The sequence below is a fragment of the Ischnura elegans genome, chromosome 8, assembly GCF_921293095.1.
Source record: "Ischnura elegans chromosome 8, ioIscEleg1.1, whole genome shotgun sequence".
In the NCBI taxonomy this organism is placed as follows: domain Eukaryota; kingdom Metazoa; phylum Arthropoda; class Insecta; order Odonata; family Coenagrionidae; genus Ischnura; species Ischnura elegans.
In genome coordinates, this window is record NC_060253.1 from 59,027,530 (window position 1) to 59,054,711 (window position 27,182).

The 27,182-nt window shown below is 38.4% G+C and overlaps 1 protein-coding gene across 3 annotated transcripts in view; it reads right to left on the bottom strand.

Annotated features, from left to right (window-relative positions):
* The window catches only part of LOC124163712 (protein fork head-like), a 117,801-nt gene that overhangs the window by 20,593 nt on the left and 70,026 nt on the right, over positions 1-27,182 (bottom strand). The window contains exon 1 of one of the 3 annotated variants that reach the window (XM_046540781.1): positions 12,712-12,948. The exons of the other annotated variants lie outside the window; for them this stretch is intronic. The gene's annotated coding sequence lies outside the window, so the exon portion shown is untranslated. Of the gene's footprint in view, positions 1-12,711; positions 12,949-27,182 lie in introns of those variants that run through there. 3 annotated transcript variants of the gene reach the window in all.

Consider the following 27,182-nt stretch of genomic DNA (forward strand, 5'->3'; position numbering starts at 1 on the left):
GCATACCTTAGATAAAACAACGGCTGTTTAAAATACGTGGGTGGTCTTTCTATGATTCGAGCTCAAAATAATCAGTTTTCTGGTTATTTTTAGATAAAATTTTTTTTAGATAACATGATAATGTCTTAGAGGTTGGAAGTGGGTCGGCAACGATCTTCGGCTAAGACATCGACACGAGTGTAGAGTGTATTCGATAAGAGCGCGTGAATACTCGCAGCGATAAGGCATGGAAATGGATACACTCCAGCTAGTGCATAGAATACTCTGTTCCCTTGATAAATAACGAAACACGATGTGTAAGAAGGCTTTTGACAATAGCCTTTTTAATCACTCTGGCATGAAAAGCTTAGTCTTGTATCTTTAAAGAAAAAAATGTGAAGAGGAAAGTAGTGCTGATCTCATTAGCAGCCATGAAAGGAATAAGATAAGTAAGTGTGGAATTAGAATGAAAAGCCAGCCCTGGTTAGCGGACAATTATGAGCAGAGTAATGAATTTCCTCAACATCACTCAAGGAAGCACGACAGTAAAACTATCCACGACTTCACGTTCGCAAATGGTAAAAAAGAGCGTAAAAAATTCTCGATTAGGAAAAAGATAATTTCTATGAGACAGAGAAAAATTATAAGCACCACATGAGCACATTATAACCACCAATATGAATGAGTTGAAAGTCTCATTGTTGACTTTTTTCAGTGGTTGAAAAGTAGACCCAAAAACTTTAACTTCCACAATTCTGGGGACGTTGCAAGCGTAGCTAACGTTTATATCTAATTCTTTTCCATATTGTTTCAGCTCACTTTCTCATATCTTCCCAATCCTTTAAGCGCTCTTGCGCTTCAGTATTTTCCTCGCTTCCCTACTCTGCCGAAGGGAGGCGCAGAGAAGACGCGCGACTTTGGCAGCCTCTCTTCCCGCCTTCCTTTCTCCAAGAGGCGCGTGTTGCGCGCAGATAAGTCACGCTGAATTGTTTACCAAACAAGAGAGTCAATTGGTCACCATAGGAGATGAAGAGAGGGAGGAATAAAACACCAAAGGACTTAGCGACGAGCGAAGCCGGAGCAAAGAGCTATTTCCGCGCGGAAGGCGAAATGTATACGTTGCAATGGGAAAATTCAGCTCTTCAGAAAATATTTAACCACTGCGATTCACAGGGTCCCTTACATTTTGGGCGCCTTTCCATAAAATGTATGCATTCTTTTTGTAAATATTACAACATGAAAATGAATTCGCGAACTAAAAAGAATAAAATAAATTTTCTATGAGCCTTACGGAATCCCTAAATAAAATGCTTCAAATAAAACGAAAAACTTTGGGCGCATGTTCCACTATAACACTCAATTTATACTTAAAATCAATTAAAATGCAATTAATTGTACTTCTTTTTTCATTATTTCATCCATTCATGCCTTGTTATGCATCTTCGTAAGGTTATTTTATTTTTTGGAAAGATTATTTACCCTTATTATTATTTCTTCTGGAAAACTGTCTTACAAAAACGTTTTACTATAAACGAAACCGGAATCTTACATCTTCACAGCGCTTCTTTTACCATACTGAACCTGATATAAACTCCACTTGATATGAGTATTAGAGGAATCTATTGGGATTGACGCATTGGAAATGCCTAGATATTTGATCTCACAAAATTGACGAGGAAAAAATTACATCCTGGCGAAGATTAAATAACCAAGGCAGGCGTCGAAAAACAAAAAAAATCACAAATACGAATATAAATGGTATCCAATTTATAAAAATAAAAATAATAAATAGCCATAAAAAATGATTGCATCGAAAATTTATAACCTGGTGAGGTTCAACCTGACATGGCACAACCTAGTGGGGATCGATCAAAGTTAATCAATGTGCTTAAGGTATGTTTTCATTACAGTTGAAAAAAATCTCCGCCAACAATGGCCATTGCAATTCATTGATTCCATTCGTTACATATTTCTTTATACTGTTCAAACTAATGACATGAAGTCCTACCTCATTTATCTTGTCCAATTACCCTATTATTCAGCTTTTGCGCTTATACGATAATCCCTGTTTCGATAAATTACTTCAGCATTCTATCGATGTACTTTCTGGATATTGCATTTTAAAATTCTTATTTTATAGCGGTACCTAAGTTCTTAACTAGATGGCATACGACAAATGACGATTAATGCTATCTAATATACGTATTTTAGACAAAAACTGAAATGTTCTACGTTAGACATTAATTATCACGATAAAAATAAAAACTAGCCCCGTTTCCGGAATGCTTTTTGATCTATTACCAAATGAATGCTATGTTTGGAATCAAATCACGCTAATTACTTGTAAATGATGCTACGATTAGCTCAACCTTCTTTTGAAAAAGCATTTAATGAAAAGAATCAGAACTGAATTTTCACATAATTTGTACCCTCTTTTTTAAATGTCGCTGGATGCAGCCTGTGATGGCAAAACTTTTGTTTCAGTTAAATATGCGATAAGCATTTATTTTGGATGGCGCTGTCACGGACCCATCTCCTATTGAAACTTGGGGCCAATCTTGTGATTGTATTTTTTTTCATCATGTAGGTATTCAAGTTCGATGGATGTCGTCTTTGTTTTATCAATTTGTCGCATGAAACTAGCGATACTTAATTATTTGTTTTGAATAAAATCCGAGGATCCAAGCGTGATAGAGAGGAATTTTTCATATTGAAATAAATGCTTGCAATTTCTCACGGTTATATTATCATCATTTTCATGTGACAAGCATAATTTGATTTCAAAAGTAGTATTAATTTAGCAATAAACGAAAAAACAGTTCGGAAACGGGACAAAATTTTATTTTTATCGTGATTTTTCACGTTTAGCGAACATTATTTCAGTTTTTTTGTCCAAGAGACGCATTATATATTCTAGCATGAACCAAAGTTTTTCGTATGCCCTCGCATTATGAACCTAAATTAAAATACGAAAATATTTTAAATGCAATTCCCGGAATATATATAGAGAGAAAATGCTGAAGTAATTTTTCGAAACCAGGAATTATCGGGTAAACGCGGAGTTGAAGACAATAATAAGATGCTATGCTAGGACTATAATAGGCGCGGAGCTGAGGCTATTGGATAGGATAAATGAGGTAGGAAATCATGAAGAAAGTATAAAATGAATAGAATCAATGGGTTGCAATCGTCATAACCGTGGAAAATTGCAAGTGTTTATTTCAATATTTGCTTTGAATCTTGCGGTCGCGAACCAACCACCTTAAAGGAAGATAACTGGAGACTTAAAAAAAAGTATCACACAGTGGCGGATACAGATGGGGGGCGCAGGGGGCGCGCGCCCCTCTTGAGGGCCCGCCCGTATTGCCAAACATTGCAGATTCACAATTATGACTTTTTTATATCATAAGATGGCATTACCTTGTATGCGTGTGTAATAATTTTAACTAAAATTCTCTTAAAATCGGCATGCGACTTGATTATTTTTATTTGTATAAAAGTAAAGGTAACTCAAGATATCTTTTGCGCGCCCCCCTCGAGTTTTTTTTCTTTATCCGCTACTGGTATCACACCTGACCTAGGTTATAGCGAGGAGGTTGTCAAGAGCCTGACAGACTGCCTCACTCTTTGAGCTCATTCCTCTTTGAAGCGGGCTCTCAGGAGATAAGTGAGGATCTCCTGACTGTACAAAGGGAACGGGCCTGTCTCGCTCAGCACGTGAGCCTTCGTGAGTGTTTATTTTGCGTGCGACCTCGTGGCAAAAAGGATGTCCAAACAACAGGCTTATCGGCTTCCACAACCAACGGCCGGAATAATGAGGTCGTCCATTAGATCTTACCTTGCATTCGCGCGAAAGATTAAGCACTCAAAATATGCACGCGCCCAAATATGTTGGTGGACGCAGAGGATTATGGTGACGCTTGTCCTCGCATCGGGTTTTTTAGTGACGGGATGAAATTTTGTCACGCTCCTCTGTCTCTTGGCTTGACAAATACTTCGTCACACAAAATGTCAAGTTAACCTTCTCAGGATGTCGGCAGGGCCAATTACTTTACTTATTTTTAGTGATGGGTCGGTTCGACTCCTCGATTCTTCGATTCCTCGATTCTCGGCCAAGAACCGGAATCGAAAACGAGTACTTGCCAAGGCGAAAAATCGATTCCGATTCCAGCAGTACTTCAAACAACAAAATATACGACCGCATTTCCAATAGTCATTTGAATTTTCGCGCCACGTAACCGTAATAACAAAACACATATCTTCTTGGGATGTGCGAGTACTCGAAAATTCAAGTCGATCGAGTAGTTGGTACTCGACTCGAGCGTTTCGAGTAGCATTACGGATGTCGAGTCGAATAGCTAAGGTTACAGAGCATTCGAGGCTAGTAGGTCCAGCAATCTGCCGACAGGAAGCGCTATCATGAAACTCATGTTATAATGCAGTTTTTAAAGCCGATAAGTCATTCTAATGCCTTGGCCTGGTAGTTTCAGTGGTTTCAGCTTGCCGAATACACTATTGTTGTTGTCGACGTGGGCGCCGAATACCTTTACGCCAGCCGCGGCGGCCGATCGTCTTCCTACCCCGCGCACACTGGTCCGAAATCGGAAAAAGCTGGAATGAAGTCCAAAATGACCTTTTTGGGGATAGAGACTTGAACTCGTAAATACTCATAAATCATTACCAAATATTGATTTATATGCAATTTTACATAAATGCGAACCTTTAGTGAGATACAGAGGCCCAAACATGACCAATTTTTCAATGCCACACGAGATATCGTTTTTCCTCAAAAAATCTTTGAATTTATCCCAGTGGTTTTGCGTTGGTATGAGTTTTGTGGAATAAAAAACGCAATATTCCTTTGATCTGGTGCTTTGCCTATACTTTCAATGACTTTTGAAGATTCTGGCTCTCATCTGTCTGGTTTTACAACGCAAAATGGCCGACCCGTTTTTCACGTGAAATTTGACATTACGTAGACATTATCTTTCGTTTACGAAAGATATAACTCGGAAAATTTAAACCACAATATTAAGTAGAGATTTCTAAAGAGTACTAATTAGAAGTCTTGAAAAAAAAGTTTGCGACGAAGGAAATAAGAGCGATTTTTCAATCGCGCGTCAAGGCTGACCTACACGCCGCGGACCTCTGAGGCTCGGTAACAGGCCGATTTTTTCAAGTTTTTTAAAACATTAGTCCTGAAAATCGTCATTTAAAGCATGGATAATCGTCTTCATTGACTTAAAACACTAAACTGAGGACGTTAAAAAGGATTATGTATAGATCGACTAGACCATTTAGCGCATTACTCGAGTGAAAATACTAAGGATTGGATATTTTTCGGAACCATCCCGCGCGTAAGAAATATGCCTCGGGTATTGAAGTAAAGTGAAGAGATTAAGTCAGCATGCTTAAGAGAGAGAAAAATGAACTGTTTCCGTGAAAGGCAACAAGCGATACCCTTTTTCCCTTTCCACTCTCGCCGAGGTGAGTCGCGCGGTAGGGGAAGTTTTCACACCACAAGGCTCTTTTAGCCTTTTCTATTACTGCGTCCGTCCGATGTAATATTCATCTGTAGCGTTTAGTTTCTTTCTTGAACTTAAAAAAGCAAGAGATTTAAAGGTTGATTGAATGACGTGAGAAGTATAGCATTTTTTTTGGCTCTACAAAACTAAAGTTTAGTTCTATAGTTGTTCGCTTCGTCCACTTGAATTCCATTAAGATTCAAGATCCAACAAATCGTTGATATAATTTTTAATAAAAATTCCAAAGTCTCCGAAATCTTGCAATTTTGGTGGGAAAGTACTTGCCCAATAACACACATGTGTAGCAAAAGGCAATTTTCTGCAGGCAGTAATACTGTAACATGGAGACGTCAAAACCTGCTGGCTGAGCATGTAGAATAATTGGATTTTCTGCTTGAGAATTTGAAAGGGCCAAATATTACATGATTCATATACGTAGTATGTAATCTTTATTACAGCTATGAAAATTCCTGTACTCAGGGCTCTCCCTTGTAGTTTGGATATATATATATATATATATATATATATATTGTCGACATATTATGAGTGCCAATATTCTAAAGTAATACCTATCATGTAACACCACTTTTCAGGTATGTTCTGTTTTGAAATTTAGCTATTATATTTTAATTACATATTAATGATATGAAAGATTCCTTTGTCAACTGACTCTTTCACAGAGTAATATTTTTAAAAGTAGTTTTCTTGTTGCCTGGAATTAAGTGATATTTTTCTTGGAGCCTATGGCATCAGAATCGATGGAATCGGTATCGGTAGAATCGGAATCGAAATGTCAGAATCGGAATCGGGATCGGAATCGATAAAATTTTGGAATCGACCCATCACTACTTATTTTATTGATGGTATCGTCCATAATGAATCCATAAAATGTATTTCCACATTTGAAAAAATAAAGGATTTTAATGGCGATTAAGGCCCCTGATGAGCGCTCTAGTGGGTACAGTATAGTATTTATGGATTTTAACCACGAACAAAAAGCCATGTGCTGACCTCAGCATCACTTATTTCAGCCGGCGTGGCGTATACAGATATGAAGTCTAACTGTCGTCGACGCAGAGGAAATCCCGATAAGCAAGCTGCGAATTGTAAGGTGTTAGTTACGTTTCAGAGGATCATTACAAAACTATTTGAAAATCTCCACTAGCAGTAGACGCAAACCATCATACATTCATTTATAGTTTTGGGTGATGGTAGCCATATATTCCACATTTTCGGTACTTAATTTATTACCATATTCTATTTCCACCTCATCATTACTAATCAACAATATTAATATTGGTTTGACGCAGCTTTCTATTCCTCTCCCTTATCCGCTAGCCTTATTATAGTTACGTATTTCTTCTCTTTCACATCTTTTATAACCTGTCCTATGTAACTCACACGGGGCCTTCCCTTGCTCTTCTTCCCTTACACCTATCCATCTACGATAGTCTTCATCAGACCATCATACCTCATAATTTGGCAAACTAAGTTGTTCCGTCTTCGCCTTAATGTTTAAATAAGGCTTCTCTTTTATCCTTCTCTCCTTAGCCTTTCCTCATTACTTATTCGGTCGATCTATTTTATCTTCATCATTCCTCAGTAGCTCTTCCACTCTTGAATTTTCTGCAGCTGTCAATGTCCAAGCTTCGCTTCAATAGATAAAAATTCGCCATCTCCAGCATCTCATGAATTGTTTCCTTACTTTTATTCCTCTATTCTCAAACTCCCACCAATCCTTTAATAAACTAAGGTAATTCAGCAGTCACCATTGGTATCACTCACACTCAGTGATTCAACCCTGGTCGATAGGGATTGGTGAGAGTAGAGCTCATCTCGAACTGTGTCATAGTGTGGATTACACACTTTGAGGGTAGGAATCCCAGTTCATTTCCATGCTCAAATCGAACTTTGAGTATTGCTTGTTTATGGCTATACCACGGCTTCACTGGTTTAAACACGGGGCTATTTGGTAAGAAGCCCAACGCTAAGCTACCTCGCTCTCAGTCATTGGTAAAAGAACAAATTAAAAGGCCAAGGATTACACGGATATCAAATAAAAATTTGAAAAAATATTGTATGATTATTATTTAAGTATTCCACCGATTAAGGTAGATTTCTATGGAATAGTTAAAACAAGGCCGAACGAAGGGTTTTGTTCACAAATATTACAAAAGAGGATCCTTAAGACCGCCTCAAAATGTGTCGTCACCACCGCACATAAAAACGGGTTAACAAAAGTCGCCAGTCGCATCACTGACGGACAAATCAATCTGAGTTTCATGGAACAATAAGGCATTATTAGGCGTCTCAAACGAAATTTGCATTCATGATTATATGATTTATCAAATTCAAAACTCTTCCATGCATTTTCTCGCATTTGCAAAGGCCATAGAGCAGAATATGTATTGGAAAAAGTGGATCGCATCGCCACGCCGCGGACATTTTTGAAAACTGATTAAAATGCGACCGAAGTGACAACAGAAATCAGCATCCTTTGGGATGTAACTGGGCCTCCTCTTCAATCCCTTTGGTTTTGTTCTGGAATACGGAAGTCAAGGGGAGTGAAGAGGGGAGGCCCAATTCCATTCCGTTGAAGGGTGATTTTTGTTGCCACTTCGGTAGCATTTTAGTCGGTTTTCAAAATCGTCCGCGGAGCTCCACTTTTTTCCTATATTTTGCATTACAGTGTTTTCACCTTCGAGGAATAGCATCGAGCTTTTATGAATTTGATGGATTACATCATCCTGTATATAAATTTCGGTTGAAACCGCCAATTGTAGCTCATTTCTCACTAAAAATCGGATCAATTTTAATTTAAAATGAAAAACTTTGTGTACGTCCACAGTCACAAAAAATTTTGACATACCTCTTAACTTTGAACATATTTATTGATGTTTTGTTGCTAAGGTATTGGCACACCTAGGTTAACATTAATTTTGATTTTTTTTAGATGGAGAAGGTGATTCACTGAAACCTGAGATAGCTGTTGCCACTTCATCGGATCAGGTACCTGATGATGGCGAAGTTGATTCGCTGAAATGCGCAGTACGATAATAAATAATGTGGGCATACAAAAAATCTTTCATTCTCAATTATCATTGTACCATGTTCCACAACATCTCGCCGAACACCGTTGAATACATCGGATCAATTTGTCTCTCAGAGACGAGAGTGGCGACTTTTGTGAACCGATTTAAATGCGCGGTGGTTGACGACACATTTTGAGACCGACTTGGGGATCCATTATTGTAATATTCGTGGCAGTCCCTTTTGTCCGTTTTGTTCTGGATTATGGAAGTATTTGGTAAAAGGAATATTTTAAAATTCAGCGAGGTTGGGACCGTAGTTCCCCTGCTAACTTTGGCTCCATTCCCGCTGAGAGCCGCTCCCTCGGTGCAACCAAAATGAACCGCCAGCCTAATGCACTCGTTTTCACCCTCTTGTGACTGCACGCCTTCCCAACCATACACCCTGTCCACTTCCTCACGTAGCAGTGATTTCTCATCCGACTCGACGAGGCCCCCCCGCCCCAAACCCCGGCGCATTACGGACTAAAAAGGGTTTATAGAATGCACAAATCGTCACGTTCGCCTCAAACCACTCCAGACTCTCCCACTTCCATCGTCCGTGTCGACCAGCTGGCCGGCGAGAGCAGTCGTCTCTCTATCTCCATTGCATTTCGAGCCATCACTGAACCCAGTGGTGTAGCCACGGGGGGAAGAGGGTTTCCGGCAGGGATGACGATAGAAACTATACGAAAGTCAAAGCGAGTAAAATTTCAATAATTTCGTTCCCAGGAGCGAAATGTAGAAACTAAACGGAATGAATTTAAACCGAGGGAGCTAAACTCATGGTCGAAACGAAATCGGAATCAAAACTACTTCGGGTCGAAACTTAAGCTCTGGGGCGAAACGAAACGTAGATAATGCTTCGCACCGGAGGGACCACGTGCATCACCTTCGAATAGTTTAGTTTCGACCCACACACCGAGTACGAAGTATGGAGCAGCGGGAGAAAAAAGATGAGCAATGAAAGTTTAAACCGTAATGATCGCAGTTACAATCTTGATCTTGGGACACTAAATGGAACGACTTGGATGACTTTCAACATATTTACACAACATCTTTAAATGAAAATCGTATAATTGACACTTGGGAATTATTGTGAGGAAAATATGTTTGATCAATTTACAGACAGAAGAAAAGAGCAACAAAAGGTACGGTGGCCCCATGACACCTTGATTCTCACGACCGGTGCAGTTCACAAAATCTCGATGGGAAATTATATAATTACAAATACTTTGAAAAAAACTATAACTGATAACTTCAGGTTGAACTTTGTGAAACCTCTCTATATTGGAAGTAAAAAAATAAAACTTTGTAAGGTTCCCTATTATTTTGATACGGGCACGACCCGGGTTTCGTAACGTGGTTGCATTTTCACCTGAAGATGTAGGTAACCACGTTTTCGTGCCCTTATTAAAATAATAGTCAACCTTAAAAAGTTTTATTTTTTTAATAAAAAAACGAGAATAAAATATTCCAAAAATTCTTTAAAAAAAGGTATTAGAAGTATTTTAAAAATCTACAATATTAATTTACAATGCATGCTCCTTTTTTCAAGATATTATCCATTAATCCTAAGAGAAGTGAACTCATCCAACTCTGTCGATTGCTGATACATTTTTCTAATACCACAGAAGAAACAAATCACGAAATATTTCACGTATGTTAATTTTGGCCACAATAAATGGTTTACCAAAGCATAAAAGTCAGATACTTAAGTGGTAGGAACAAAAAAATCATACTATTCTACGGCTAGTCAAAGACATAGATAGTGTTCGTGAATCTAGACGTGAGCCATGTAGTTCTTGGAGACCCTTCCTATTTTATCATAAACTTGAAAATAACAGAAAAAATTAAAATGTAAAATACCACCCGTTATATGTAAGAAGAAACAAATAATAAATTATAGAAATCAAATTAAAATTTCAAATAATATGCCAGGTTCAGTTCTATATTGGATGGTAAAACTCAAACGGATTACATCCGCTACCAATTCACCCGTTGTCTCCTGGGTGTGGGTAAAATTTTTCGCCAATCAACGTTTCGTAAGCTCAGAAGGATCCCGCAATAGATTGCGTTGGTCATGGTAAGCGATTTCTCTTTCTTTTTCTTCTGTGACATCATCGCAATCGGAAAAAAGGGGTTGGTTACATGAGCCATTCAATTTTTCCGTGAACACCGTACACGCCGGAAAATAAATTGCTCAAGCGAAAGCATCAGCAGATTCTCCTTTCACTTAATAATGCAACTGAGTCATATTTCCCCCACCATTCCCCAAAAGCTTTATATCATAAAAAGGTGTTAGTTAATGGAAAGAGCGTTATCTCTTCATCGATAAATAGATCACATAACACCAGTAAATTCCGTTCTTTAAACGTAAATAATAGCTTAAGGGAGGGTGTTGAATACAAATCATAAATACAAAATAATTAATATTATTACAATGGATTACATATTATGGCAGCATGGCAAGCATTGTGAATGCATCAACGATTACATCACCAATCATTTATTCGTGAACAAGAATTACAGCTCGATTATGTCAAAGTATATAAGTAACGGATCAAAACTGATCGCAGATCTAAAACAACGCACAAAAATAGAAAAACAATCCTTTGAAATGGGTGACCGAATTTTGTAAGAGCTATAATTTTGTACTGATGGTAATGATCAATACGTAATTACAACAATAATTTTGAATCCCGAGAGAAAGAAACAACCGTTTGAATGAAATATCTGGCCATGGAAATCTGTATGGCCGGGTCAGTTACTATGTAAATAAACCGATATTATACAAGGGAGAACGAAGGTTAACTATCGGATACGATGTTCCTGATATGATCATAGTTATAGCCGTTATTTTGCTATCATTTAGGGCATTCGATAATAGGTGCTACACTTGGAAGCAAAAGTATTACGATTCAAGACAAATATTGTCAGCAATTTACAGGAAAAACGCATGTACCTTGCACGCACACCAGCGTTAAGGGTATATCTAGTTTCTTTCCCAATGCATGTAGTCCATCGTGTTGGCACGGAAGTCTTATCATTACTGCGCATTTGTCGAAAATTCCATAATGACCATTAAATAGGTGTTGGCGCCACCGACACCGGAAACGAGTCCGCGCCCCGGCGCCAACGCGTCGCGACGCCGAGTCTGAAGACCGTGACCGTGACCGGACCGTGTTATATCAAAATATACTCGGTACTCTCCTATCCATATGCGGCATTTAGTCTTATTATTGCACTTATTAATTCTTGGAACTCAAGTTTAATTCATTACTGTCCAGATCTATACGTGGAGACCATTGCCTTGGACTCCGGCGCGCCGCACGCCGGTATAGATACGATTAGACAAGATGTTTCCATCACGATCATAAATTTGGCCGTTCTTATCCTATAATTTACGCTATTCAATATAATAGGCTTATCACCAGGAAGCAAAATAATTACGATTCAAGATAAATACTGTCAGCAATTTTCAGAGAAAACACATGTATGTTGCACGCAAACCAATGTATGGGATAGATTAAATATTTTAGGACGCCGCCACTATCAAATTTGGCTATCGATGCCATCATTAACCATTAAATAATCCGAAAAAAAACTTTTCCGACATATTTTTTGTCATTAAAGATTATAAATGATTATAACTCTTAGCATGGATCACATATAGATAAAAATATGAATAGATCTGCCTGAATCTCTATGCCAAATTTGACGCTAAATTTTTTCGTTTCCTAATTCCGTGGCAATCGTAACAAATTCTACAAAGAAATTTTTCAGTTAACTTTACACCCATAGATAATTATCTGTTTGAATTTACTTCTTGATTAAAAACCATCTCCACTTTTTTAAAGCTTAAAATTCACACAACTTAAGGAATATTTTATCCACCGCACTGAGAAAAAATGTAATGTCTATGTCCTTATGCAAAATAATATGCATACGATGCAATATACATATTAAGCAAAATATTCACTTGTTTAGCGGAATATAAGAGGCGTGTGGCGCAGGGTGGTCGGAAAACAATCGAGAGAAATTGCCCATGCTGCTTTTTAAACCACAATTTCTCTTATACAATTACTGCATGTTTACAATAGTAAATCTAAACCTGGATATCAATAATTGTTACTTACTAAATATTATGAAATTCCGTAGTTAATATCGGCAGGTAGATCCTGGATAGCGTGCTCCAGAGACGTTATCCATATTTGATGAGGTCCTTCAGTAAATAATTACAATGGCCAGATACAAAGCTGATATCTGACGCCGACAAAAAGCAGGTACCCAGAAAAGTAGGTGGAACACTACTGCCAGAATTCGCGCACGCGATAGAACTAGCGACCATTTCTTTGCCCATAGTGACGTGAAAAAAAATAGCGGGGGAGGAGCGGAGAACTGTCCTAACTGATCCAAAGGAACGCAACGAAAAAAAAAGTCGCCAAGTGAGTAGAATTCACGTTTCACAATGTCGATTTGCAATACGACTGCCGGCTAAGCATTCTTATGTTATGAGACTTCTATCCACTCGCGCTGACGTGAAGCAATAACACGGCGGGAGGAACACTATGGACTCATAGCGAAGGCACATGGACATCACAATTCGCCTGCCCAAGGACTCGAGTCCCTACTACTACTACTAATAGTGGTAGTCACGAATCCTTTCTGGACGACAAACCGGCAGTCAGCAATTATATTAGGACAAAAAACGTGGGCACAGGCGATCCAGCCTTCAAAATATCGTGATTTATATTTTTCCTCGCACAAACTCCCCTGATTTTTTTTCATAAAAACAGGAACAAAGAAAAAAATTGCGATGCGACAAAGCGTAACCGTTTGTTTGTTTTCACGGGCGCTAAAAATCCTCGTGGTATACGCCAAAACATGAGCTCGAGCTTACGAGTGGGAACTATCATGCAGGATTCTCTGGGCCTTGAAAGGGACGAGCTGTTAGAAAATTGCTGATCATTTTTTTCATCTGCTCTTTCCCGAATCGGAAGGGCTCTCGGTTAACACAGAATGAGACGAAGCTCACATAAAACTAAATCAAAGATGCAAGTTCGAAATAAACTCATTAAGATTTTTTATTTCGATGATAAGATAACTTCTTCAAACAAAACACATGGTAAAAACTTGGTTTAAAGCAAAATAAATCGTGAAAGTTTTCCCACGTTAGGATTAAGAAGAGCATATTTTAAATTCTTTCCTCAGATAAAGCGTTCTACAAAATAAATGTTCGACTCATATCACAGATTACTTTTAGCGCTTACGAACAGAATCACTGAAAAGATTATTCCACCACACTCTAGGCCAACGTCCTTAGAACAATTAAAAAATGAAAAATCGATGGCCTTTAACTCTCCATTACCAACTTGTTTATAAAATATTTTTAAAAAATACATATGGAACTCACGCCTTCAAAACTGTTGGCTTAGACTCCTCTCAAAACTTGATTACTCAATCCCTAAAATCTTTTTTACAAAACACATCATGGAATTGGGAATTCTCTGCAAATCAACCTTCTCTTCCTCAATTACTGGCTTTTTTCTGTGGGATATACGTGTACCCATAATTTTTTTCGTCTCGCTGCCGATGACTGGATTAGCGAGAGACGGAAAAAAACGGGATAGTAATGCTTATGTTTTCAATTATTTTGCTCTACATAATGGGCTATAAATTTACTTTTGGGACGAGACTAATCGAATTTTCAAGAAAGCACGACGGTCATCAACTGATGTCACGTACTTAATTTTGGTGGAAATCAAACCAATTATAGAACACGATGCTATCCCTAAAGAACTTGTACATTTAAGGCGATTTTTACCACATTTTGGTGATGGCATCGAATTAATCGCTTCAATATCTGATAATGATATAGGATCGCCTTGCTAATGCGCAATTCTTGCCTGCACCATCATCCGCCGTGATCCAATTAAAACTAACCTGAAACACTTGACCCATGTAAAATACTTGGTGACAATGAGGAGGCAAATAGAAATGAGCATGACGCCTGTTGTTAAATTTCTTTGAAGGAAGAACTGATCTTTACCGACTCTAAATACGCTTGGGAATTAAAAAATAAAACAATTTATGATTGTCATACCTTTATTATTACCTTGCTCTTAAGTTAAGTTTATTTTTAGTCGCGAAGCAGCTTACACTACCGATAAATTCCGAAATTTGAGCAGGCAATGCAATCACATGTTACCTAATTTCCTTATTATGGAATGACTGCCGAAGGCAACATGCTAAATTTCAATGCTAATTTGCTAATATTCAATTAACTACTACTTGATAACTAGTGGGTAATTAACAATTTACCTACATCTCCATGCTGCTATGAAAGACGCCTAGATAAAAAGGTGGCGGGAAGTGTTAGGAAACAAGCTGTTAATCTGTAAGGGAATGCAAAAAGATTTTAGGTACGCGCTGTGTTTTATTTGACTGCCTAAAGTCCGATATAGCTTCTAATAAAGCCCTTCATTTTTGGTGGAAAATGGAATTTCAACACCTACCTGTTCCAAAAAATATCTCTCTTATTAAATCGTTTCTGTTATCTGTATTTTATATCGTAATCTATTCGTAGAATTGGAAGTAAATTTGTAGAAAAATAGCACGCAGAACAAAATATTTCAAGGAAATGCAACACTCCTCTACAAAACACTACCCTGGAAGCGTGGCTCCGAAAAAATATCCTGGAGGCATCCTCGAGGCTTGACTTTGCCATCGTTTAGGCCCCGAGTCCAGCAATTAAATTTCTTGGACAGATAACGCTGGAAAAGGCGAGACAATAGCGCCAGCGGTCACGCCGGCGCCCGAAATAACGTGGGCATGACGACTTCCGTCCGGAGCCGGGTGAGGACCTCACGAAGAGACAGCACGAGCGAAGAATTAAGTAATCTTTATCTGTTATCATCCAATGATTTGATAGCATTATCTGGACCCACGACACGATACGGAGGCGCCATTAGATGGTAGCCAGTTCCTTCGAGCCCGATGACGCAAGACACAGGTATGAGTGAGTTGATGTTATGATGGTAAAACCTCAACGCTCTAAAAATCTTTGGTGATGATGAGAAAAATAAATACTCGATAAAAATAAAATGAACAAATACCAGAAATACACTTTTTCCAAAAAAAGTGTATAATGCACAAAAAAGTAAATAATGATTCATCTCTCAAAGATTATCAATATTCATCTCTCGAAGAATATAGCGTGAGTGCTGTAGATATTAGTATTGGGGGCCAATTTTCACTCATCTCTCAGGCTTCTCTACACACATTTCTTGTAAACCAAATCAGAACTCACGCTTTATTTTCCGAGTGATGACAAGCTTATTTTTAAATTTTTAGAGCATTTTATACTGTTTTTGGAAAAAGAGTGTTTTATAATACTTTATTTATTTTTATTTCCTACCATTTCGTGATGAATCATACGATCGATTTATCCAGAGCAGTTAAAGAAATTTCATCCAAAAATTCATATATATCGCCATCTCTTGAGAAAATTTAAAACTATTTTCCACACGGAATTTCAGTTTATTAATTAGAGTACAATAGAATAACATTTCAAACGCCTGATTATTGAAGATGCAATCGAGGAAACAGACAAATAGACGAAGCAAGATTAGAAAATTTGTGTAAAAAATGCACTGCATTTGTAGCCAAGACGACGCAAACATCTTCATTTCATGCATAATAATTGTTCAATGTTGCCTATGGTGATGGTAACTTGAGATTCCACTTTTTTTTAATGTATAAAAATCTAAGATTTTATACTTTCGAGTCGAATTGCAGTGATGAACTCTTGTCTGCCTATACACTACGTGAGTGCGTTAGTGCTGCCGATGTTTCGGGTTACGAGTCATTACTTGAAACATTCCAGCTCACCAGGTGTAGAGCCCGAGAAGACTTCATCACTGTAATCATTATTGCGTGTAAAAAATATTGCTACCTAACGATGTGTTAGAACCTGAGTAAAGTCTCAACCCTCAATTATTTACATACGTAAACAGAAACGCCAGGGATGCCGACTTACAAAAAATATTGGGGGGGGGGGGGGGCAAACCGGGGATCTTGCCCCGGGAAATTTTAAAAGTAGTGAGTTTTAAGTTCTTTAAGCATTTAATAAGAGTCATATGATCAACATTAGAGCCCTTATAACTCGAATCTCAATATCTAGACACTCCGGGGAAAATCGACAAGCCTGACACATTTTTTCCTCACACCCATAAGGAATTTTTGAGGGGGCTCGGGCCCCCTCAGGCCCCATGGAGTCGGCGCCACTGAGATACGCCCCTTTATACACTCTACCGCTGAGGTGATCCCATCATCAACCCGGACCACAGGCGAACACTTCAGACAAAACTTGGTGGCCTCTGAATACGAAGAACTACAATGGAGGGGAAAGAGCCTGTGGTGTGGTAACTTTGGCGCGAAGCGCTTCGCACTGATTGTGAGTCAAGCATAGACCTCAATTCAAGAGTCAAGTACCAAGGTGAAACGGAAAATTTAACCTGCACCCCGAAATTTGAACGGAAATTTTAAATATCACAAAAGTTTCAATATATATTGATCCATACTCTAACATTTACGAGAAAAATTATTATTATTTTGGAATAAATCGAAGCCAATCCTTGGTTTTCAACGTTTTCGGTAACCTTCCTCCATCGTATGAGCAGCATCTGGCATGCTCTGCCTGCCATTGCGGCGTTAAGTACGCTATTTACCTATGTGGGCATCTCCTGATAAATTTACTCTCAGTTCTCTTTTCCTAAATTATAATTACCCTTCCGTGGGATTAGCGTTTCCAATTTTTATCATAAATTAGCTTTACGTGGAAAATGATTTATTTCTTACTCGTGCCATGGTAATTCTCCATAGTAGACTCTACCATGCGTAAAACCGACGTCCGTGAGGGAGCCAGCAAATTTTAAACGGACAATAAAGCCTTTTATATTTTCGCATGAAGAGCCCATCCATGACATGAATTTGAGCTAGTCGCTTCGGGTTGCGAATGAGGCATTATGAGCATACAACCTGTCCTGTTGTTGCCATTTCGGCTACACTTTAAGTGAATTAGGATAAAAGAAAGGTTTGAAGTTAATTTCTGTGCTTCATTTGTCACTTTTTGATCATCCGGTTTATTTCAAGCCTGTCGCGTGAACGGCAGTAAAATTGACATGAATTGCCACGTTAAAAACATTCCTATAGACCGGGAATCGAACCAGGGACTTTTGGCTTTCCAAAATTCCCTCGCGTTGCCATCCTGTATGGACCTAAAAAGCCTAACCCATAGCACCATGGAACCTCTGTAAATTTTCCATGGACACTAAAGAACCTAGATAGCGTCGCGATGTACAAAGTGGCCCGTAAAGCTAAAAGTCCGTGGATCAATTCCCGGTCCAGGGTAATTCATTTCTCGTGGCAATTCATGTGAATTTTTTTATCAAATCGTTGAAATCTTCAAATGTGTACGTCTTTGTTAATATTGAAACCCTCGTAGTAAAGGCCCTTATGTGCTGATTACGGGGAAGTAAAAAATAAATAAATAAAACTAATAATCAATACTGTGGAGCTACCGGGGAGGATAAATATCAATGAAACACTGAGATCACCAGACACATTCCATGAATTTCACCCCACCATTGCGCACTTGAAACGTGGCTCGGATTAACAAATTTTGCAGTCGCGGTTTCACCCAGGGCGCTGGGTCTTCTTTGCCTAATCGACAAGTTATGAAAAGGGGTCGCGGATAGGGATCAAGGTTTCAGTCTCGTCGGTGTTGATACACCAACTGCTGAGTTAGCAGTTAATCGTAGTTTGGGAAAAAAAAGACGTTTCTATGCGAGGAAAGGAATAGCCAGTGGAGATTAGAAAAGCGTCAATGCGGCAACTACATTGATTAGATCGCATGAGCGAACAAAATATTAATCATAGCGAAAAATATGAATGTCTCAAAAAAATAAATATTGCATCGCCAGACGAAAAAGATGCCTTGAAATGACTTTGGCCCGGCTGCTCGCTTATTTAGCGTGGACAAAACACATATCAAGAGTGAAAAATAATCCATTTTCAACGTTAAACTAAATTATGATAAAAATTGAAAAGGATAACCCCGTGAAAGAGTAATTTAATGGAGAAAAAGGGAATTGTGAGTAAATTTATAAGGGATTTCCCACATAAGTAGACTGCAAACTTAATTACCACGCGATGAAATGCAATTGCATTCAACTTAGGTATACTATTGCTTTTGTCCTGGAGGAAGGTGGCGGAATATGTTGAAAGGGTATGCTTGACTCCAAGTTATTCAAATAAAAAATAATTATTTTTATAGCAAAAGGGCGGGGTGTGGATCAAAATGGATTGAAACTTCAGTGATATTTTAACAGAAATTTCAAAGGGTCAGTGGCGTAACTAGGAATATGCTTTGGAGGGGAGGGGATGGGGAAAGGCGACCTCCCACCCTTTTAGGAAAATTTTGGAAAAATGACATGCCTGCAAATACATTTTACATAATTTTAGCACTGAAAATTTGGGTTTCATTGAAAGGTTACGTTAAAATTTACTATAAGTCAAAAATAGACAATAGTTTTGAATATTATTTTAATTTCTCTGAGCCTTTGGGGGGGATCTATCCCCCACATCGCCTCCGTAGTTACGCCACTGCAAAGGATAGAAAATTAAGTTAAAATTAATCGTCGTCTATTACGCCCTTCACGAATCTTACGGAATAAGAAAAAAATTATTGGCTTGAGACAATTGTTGCCGCTACCAATAATTCCTCATTGTTTCGCCGTTTAAATTATTAGCGTAATTTATGTAATATGAGATATGAAGTGAAACACTTTGCACTTTCCACATAAAAAATTTATTACACTAGAGTCGACATGTTTCGCTGCACTGCAGCATTATCAAGATTAAACCAAGAAATTAACCATACAAATATATATACACAAATTGCACACTCGCAACATTTGAGAAATGGGTGTGTTGCGAGTGGGCAATTTGTGTATATATATTGGTATAGTTAATTTCTTGGTTTAGTCTTGATAATGCTGCAGTGCAGCGAAACATGTCGACTCTAGTGTAATAAATTTTTTATGTGGAAAGTGCAAAGTTTTTCACTTCATATCTCATAATGGATCTCCACAAAGTATCTGCCTCATCCATCCAATTCGTAATTTGTGTAGCCTTGTCTCAATCTCAAATTCGCTCATAGTGCTCATAGTGCTCATAGTGTAGTCTTGCTCACGCTACACACACTAATCGCACATACGAGCGTAAACGATATACTATAGCGTGATATACTATAACGTGCGATAAATTCAAATTACTTTATATTACAGAGAGATATACACGTAGCAAAAAGGAAAGGCCAAAAAAGGCTTTTAGACGATAATGGGTTAATAAATATTTTCATGATCAAATGAAACCACCAAAAATCAAATTAAGTCTCCCCATAGAGGATCGGAAATATAGAATTATTTATATACATAGAACTTGCTATAGATAAAAGAGTCGTTGCAAACCGGTCAATTCACTCCACATAAGAAGGTGTTGGCAGAAAAAGTATAATAATGCATCAAAAACCACATTATCACAAGAGTTAATCGAAATAAACATGGGTGCGTGGTAGATAACTTTTAAAAGCAAAAAAATTACGTTTTGAAAGCCGATCAATAAAGACTAACAAAATCACACTCCCTATGTATGCTGTTCATTTCAACAACGTTACATTCAGTAGGCAACAAGCTATTTACAACAAATAAAAATAATAACGCCTGTGTGTGCAGCGCACTTAGGCTTGTGCCTCTTTGGGTGACACAAGGGATTTACACTGATACGTGAGTGGTATGGGCTCGGCTTTCTCCCTAAGGCGGCGGGAAAAACCGCCGGCAGGCAGCTGTGGCAGCAACGCGAAAACTAAAAATGTACAAAATATTAAAAAAAAAAAGAATTTAATCGATACCAGAAGCAAGTGAACTTTGAACGCAGTCACGCGCAAAGGGGCAAAGTTATGTACACCAAGGATGAAGTTCGCCGTGAAAAAACGTATGACTTGACCGAGATTCGAACCAGGATCTCCCGATTACCGGTCAGGCGTGCTAGCCAATTACATAATGGTGTTTGGCAATTAAATGACTTGGTGGTGTAATTGGCTAACACGCCTGACCGGGAATCGGGAAATCCGGGTTCGAATCGCGGTTAAGGCATATATTCATATATCTTACATCTATATGCTATAGCGGACACCACGAAAATTAATAAGTTTGCAAATAGATATCTCTCTGTAATATAAAGTAATTTGAATTTATCGCACGTTATAGTATATCACGCTATAGTATATCGTTTACGCTCGTATGTGCGATTAGTGTGTGTAGCGTGAGCAAGGAGAGACCGACATTTTTTTAGACGGCGTTTAACAAGTGAGGGTCGAAAATATTTGAGCGTGGAACTGCGTCAAATTGGGCGAAGCGACAAAATCCCGCCCGCGCGTAAGTCGAGATCGGGTTTATAAAGGGACTCTTTGGGGAATGATGAAGGCAGGAAAGGATGAGCTTTAAGAGACCATTTTTTGTGCAGTTTGCCAGGCATCACATTGCAGGACACGCCTCGGCATTCTCACCAAAAGTGAGGGACGAGTCGAGTTATAATGAAGTGCTAATGATTTATTCAACAGATGTGGGAATAGTATATGTGAGAGAGGTTATACACTTAAAGCATGATTAAGAAAGTAATTTCGGAAGGAACAAGTTGCAGTACATAATACTTATTAGCAAACCAGGGAAAAAATTGTCATCTCAACATCTGAAGAATATTTCTAACAGCAAAATACGCACGTGTAATGAGAAAGATTTCAAGTCATTTTTATTAATATTATACCGTTGTTTTAATATTACATAAATAATGATAACTCATCATAAATGTTAATAAATATTTATTCACTAAAAGATAAACCACCACGTATTAAAATTGAGGAACATGTAACGCAAATTTTAATCGTAAACTAAATGAAAAATTTGGCTGGAGGATTCATGGAGTCATTTCACGGGGAAAGTTAATTAATTAATTTCATTATTCGAGAGAGAACTGTGAAAGTGAAGTCGATTTTTAAGTGAGCATTTCATTAAAAATAAAAAAAATAAAACATCCTTATAGAGGTGACTAATATATTCCGATATATTTAATAAGGAGACGTTTACTTTTATCACAAGATAAAAATTACAAACACCCAGTTACAAGACGATTCTCAACACAGCTATGACAACCGAGAACAACATTTTATTTACGGCGAGGAGGTGGAGAAAAATCTTCCCAAAACATCGGTTTATTGAGCAAACAACGATGGGAAACGTAAATAATCACGAGAGAAAAAATAATAACCCGAATCGCAACGGCATGATTTAATTCAACGGGGGATTTGCTTGAGAATAAACATTTAGTTACTTAACACACAGTGGGTAGAGAATCTTTTGGATTGAACCTTATTTTCTCGGGGAAACAGCCGCGAAAAAAAAAGAGTACGACCCCGCGTGACGATGTGGATCGGTTAATCCTGGGACCTTCTCCCACCCCTTTTAACCGCACCCTATCCCCCCTTCGGTAATGTGTCGGCTAATTTGGGGTCCTCCCCTTTCCCTAACTCCCCCTCCCCCACCACGACCTCTTCCCCCCCTCCCACTCCTCCCTTCCCTCTCACTTTCCTCCGTTGACTTCTGTGCCCCAGCCTCCTTTCCCCACTCCGAAAGCGCTGACGAGAGACGCATATTTCACATCCTTTCAGGACGGCAGGAGCCGAAGACGGAGACGAAAGGGAGGAGGGATAAGGACGCCGAATAGAAGGACGAAAACAGAGCGTAAAGGCCGTTTTACACGGGGCACGGAATTGCGCAGGTTAGAGCTGCATTAATTTCTAAAATGGCGTGGAATTGCGCGAATGCACGAACGAAATTAGAACAGGGGCTATTTTGCCATCACACGTCCACGCATTCTCGCATGTGTTCTAGCAATTCACCGCTTTACACGACGCAATTTTGACTGCGCCTTCATACACACGTCAGGTTGTGCAGGTACGTGCCCCGTGTAAAACGGCCTTAATAGAAAAAGAAGAGGAAAGAATTTACGGAAAATGCATTTATTGCAAAATGGTGGTATTGGGTTCGCATCAAGGAGGTTGTACATATCTGGAGGCGCTGTTTCCGAGTTTTTAGCCTGGTCAAAGTTCCGCCATCTTGGTTTGACAAATTTTTGGACTTAGTCTCCTAATTATATTTTGAGTAAGCTAAGTTTTGCTCTAAAAATGAACTACATTAAGTTAAAAATGCAACCATAATCAGTGGCGCCGGCTTCATGGGGCCTGAGGGGGCCCAAACCCCTTCAAAAATTCGTTAGGGTGTGAGGAAAAAAATTCTCAGGCTTGTCGATTTTCTCCGGAGTGTCCAGATATCGAGATTCGAGTTATCGGGGATCTAATGTTGATCCTATGACTCTTCTAAAATGCTTAAAAAACTTAAAACTCACAACGCACAAAATTTCCCGGGACAAGATCCCCGGTTTGGGCCCCCCAATATTTTTTTGTAAGTCGGCATCCCTGACCATAATCATTAGTATTTCGCCGGTGATTGCCATCGAATTTTTTCCATCATTCGCGATACTTCTATTAATTTATAAACTGTGTGTTTGTTAGCCACTTTACTGGAGGGGATATCCTTGAAAATATACTTCATTACAGTAATTGTTAGATTTCCGTTCGCTATAATAAAATTAAATACCAGTATAAGTTTAGGTAAATGACTAGTTTACCCTCGTAACCTCGTGGAGTAATTATCCTCACTAGGATCAAAGCATTTCTGACGGATTAGCAATTCAGTTATGGTATATACACAAGTTGTCGGTTTTAGCTAGGTAGTTAGTCCTACTAGTTACGCAGGCATTATACCAAGTGACTAACTTTCGAGTCTCAATCACAACCCCTGCCTAAGATTAATTCCAGGTCACCCCTGACGCAGAAGATAAATTTTTTAGTCGTTTATAAACCACCAAATTACCCATCACTGTAAGCTACTCTTGCCAAAAGATGCTTACTTCCCAATGATATAATTTAAAATTATACAATTTAAAATAAAATATTGACTTCTCGGATATGGTTTGCACAAACCACACATTATAACTTGCTCATACAAACAGCATCAACAAAATCATTTCCGTAGCACAAGGGGACAGGTCCGGGGTCCAATCCCCTGGCGAGATTAAATGAGACAATACCACAAATTTCGATGAATGTATCACTATGCATCGATGCAACACTAGGAGTCATCTAGAGGGGCCAGGCAACCATTACGTAAAGCCAATAAATATAGCTTGTAATCACCGATAAGAGGTCCAGCATAGCATCGGCAACTAACGTAGCCCATTAGTTGAACTAACTTCGCACTCTGAGTAAGCATAAGGTTTGCGCTGATGAAATTCCGTCACAGCAGGAACATGAATCCAGGCCTTCACAATGGGATTTACACACGAACTGTACCCGAATATTTCAATCAACACCATTAATTGATTGCTTAGTATTTATAATAAAACTTCAATCAAAAAACTTATTAAGTACAAGAAATTCCCTCCCACATATCCCGAGCTCCACCTAATAGTACTCGCATCCTAATTTTATTACTTGAAAGGCAAAAATTCACCATAAATGGAGTATTTGAAGAAACATTCCTCCTGTTGATTCATTTTCAGCATTGAAATCTACGGTAAGAATGATATGAAATCAATTAGGGAAACCTTATTTTTAAAATTCTTAGTGAAATGAAAGGGATATTTTTGGTAATCACTACTGGAGAGCCTATTTACATAAAAAGAATCAATTTATTTTAAATTAAATTATGGTAAAATAAACAATCGATCGTCATTAAAAATAATCAGATGTCACAATCAAGAGCAAATTAGTCAACATAGCGTAAAGAGATAGATGATGAATTTCAGATTGTTGGTAAACAAATGAAATTTTTTCGGTTATCACTACTGGAGCCCCTTTTGTTTAAAACCAATCAAGTTAATTATTAAATAACGGATGATTACTATAAAATAATTACTTATCACCATCGAGAGCCTTCGAGCAAAATTTGTCAACACAACGTAGAAAGATTGGTGATGAATTTCAAGATTGTCGGGAAACCAGACACAAAAGAAACTGTGTAGGTAAACTCACGAGGAAGTGCAGTGCAAGTGTAGAAGGGGAGGAATTCAAGATGAGCAAGACGAAGAGAGATGGGCGCGGAGACGTACGACTTCATTGCGACGTAATTGATACCAACGGCGGCTCGCCTCGTGTATTAAGAGGGGCGAAGAAAAACAAGCCAAAAGGGAGACAAGAGGGAAGTGCTGACGGATGCCACGGAAGTGAGACGAGGAAAAAAATCAGAGTGAAAGGGAGAGAGGAAAAGGCGAAAGGCCGAAAAGGAATCTGAAGAGAACAGAATGACAAAGTGGCCATGTAGAAAAGACGTAGGAAGCTATATGTAGAGTAACGGAAAGAGATATGGGTGGATAATGCAAAGAAGTAATATGTAGGAAGTTGGAAAAGCTTACTGGTATTAACATTTTCGACTTCGCTGTCGGCTTTGGTCCAAGGCCAAGTACTAAAACCACTACGATAGCAATAGATTATTAACAGAAATTATTTAGCATGGATAAAATTAAGGATTAATAAGTAGGAAGTTGGAAACGTTTACTGGATTTAATATTATCCACTTCGCTGTCGAAGCGGTCTAGGGCCAAGTATGAAAAGCACTATGATGGCAATAGATTATTAACAGATATTATTGTTATATATTAAAGGATGGATGAAATTAAGGAGTAATAAGTAGGAAATGGGAAAAGTTTGCTGGAATTAATATTATCCATTTCTCTGTCGAAGCGGTCTAAGGCCAAGTATGAATAGAACTATGATGGAAACAGATTATTAACAAATATTATTATTATTATTAATGCATTCTACCGATTAAGGTAGGTTTGCGTGAAATATTTGAGAAGTATTCTGTCATTATCCCCTCCCTTTATGGACTTCCCTCTTAAATTCACAATAAGCCCTACTCCGTTTCATTCTCTCTAGAAATCCTTTTCTTTTCCTTCCTCTCCCTCTTTTGTCCAACATTCTACCCTCCAGCAATGTTTTCTACATCCCCTCCCCACTTAGTACACGCTCCATCCATACCCTCTGTCTCCTCCGAGTCTCATCTATATAGAAGCTGCCTCTCCTCACCCGCGATGTTCAGCACTTCATCGTTCCTCATCCTTTCCGATTACTATACTTTTCCCATTCTTCTCGACATCAACGTCAAGAGTGCCTCCAGTCTTCTCTTACCAAGTGTCCATGTTTACGCTCCGTAAATCACCGCACTCCAGATCAGACTCTTTGCTTACCTTTCCTTTAAATTCACACATAACGATTCTCTCATAAGCTCCTTCCTGTACATGCCTCCTTTATGGGGAGCAAAAAATTAAAAAATTTAAGTTTTCAACATCAATACCTGGAGAGCTATTATACGTGACTAGAAAAATCTTAAAGATTTCAGGATAGAAAATAGTCCAGGATGAAAACAAGTGTTGCTGAATTCGAAATCCTGAATCGCACGATACCTTACACAAAACGGAGCATTATAACGACCTTATAGCGGCATTATATTTCCAGAACAAAGGCTATATGGTTCGAAATCGCCCTTGCCTGAATCATCAGCCTGATTCACAAAATACTTCGACTTACTCAAGTTTTGTTTAGGCTCATTGTTATGCTCATGTGGATTGCTTTGCTTTTCGCAGAATGGAATGGAAACGTCGACATAAAGCCCAATTCACAGTAATTGATTTTATAATCCAGTCAACTGACGTGGAAAACGGTATAATTGGGGAAAAACTCGTGGTGTTGCAAATTTTTGTCCATTGTCAGGGTCGAGCCTCATGAAGAACCCACTAAAACCCCTTACCCTTGAGGGATAAAGGAGGATCAGGGCCTCACCCTAAATGAGACTTTTAGATGTTTTTCGGGAATCACTGGAATACCTCTACCTCAAGCGAAACGATACAAGAATACGAAATACAACAAGATTCAATTTTCTACATAAAAAGTTTTTATAATTTTTTCTGTAAGAGTTGTGCTTCACGAGTTATGGAGAATGTAGAGAAATGGCAAGTTTTTTTTAAAATCTTAATTCGATAATATTTAATCAACGTTTAAAGATAATTTTATTAAAATTAGACATAGCAATATTTCCACTGACAACGCGTTTCTTCGTTACAAACTACTTGATAATGTTGTTTGTAACGACGAAACGCGTTGTGTCATAATAAAACTCAGTAAAAATATTGCAGTGCCTACTTTTAATAATATAAAGAACTTTCACCATATCGTGCCCAACATCACACAAGTTTAAAAATAAATTATCTATGATATCATATGAATGACAGAAAAATGAATTCTTTATTGAAAGAAAACTTCTATCGCGAGCAGATAGATTACTCCGAAAGGATTTGGGGGGCCTCTATTCAATTCCGGGAGAGGGCAAATAATTTTTCTACTTCTGAAATATCCCTCTTCGGGAGCAAGGTG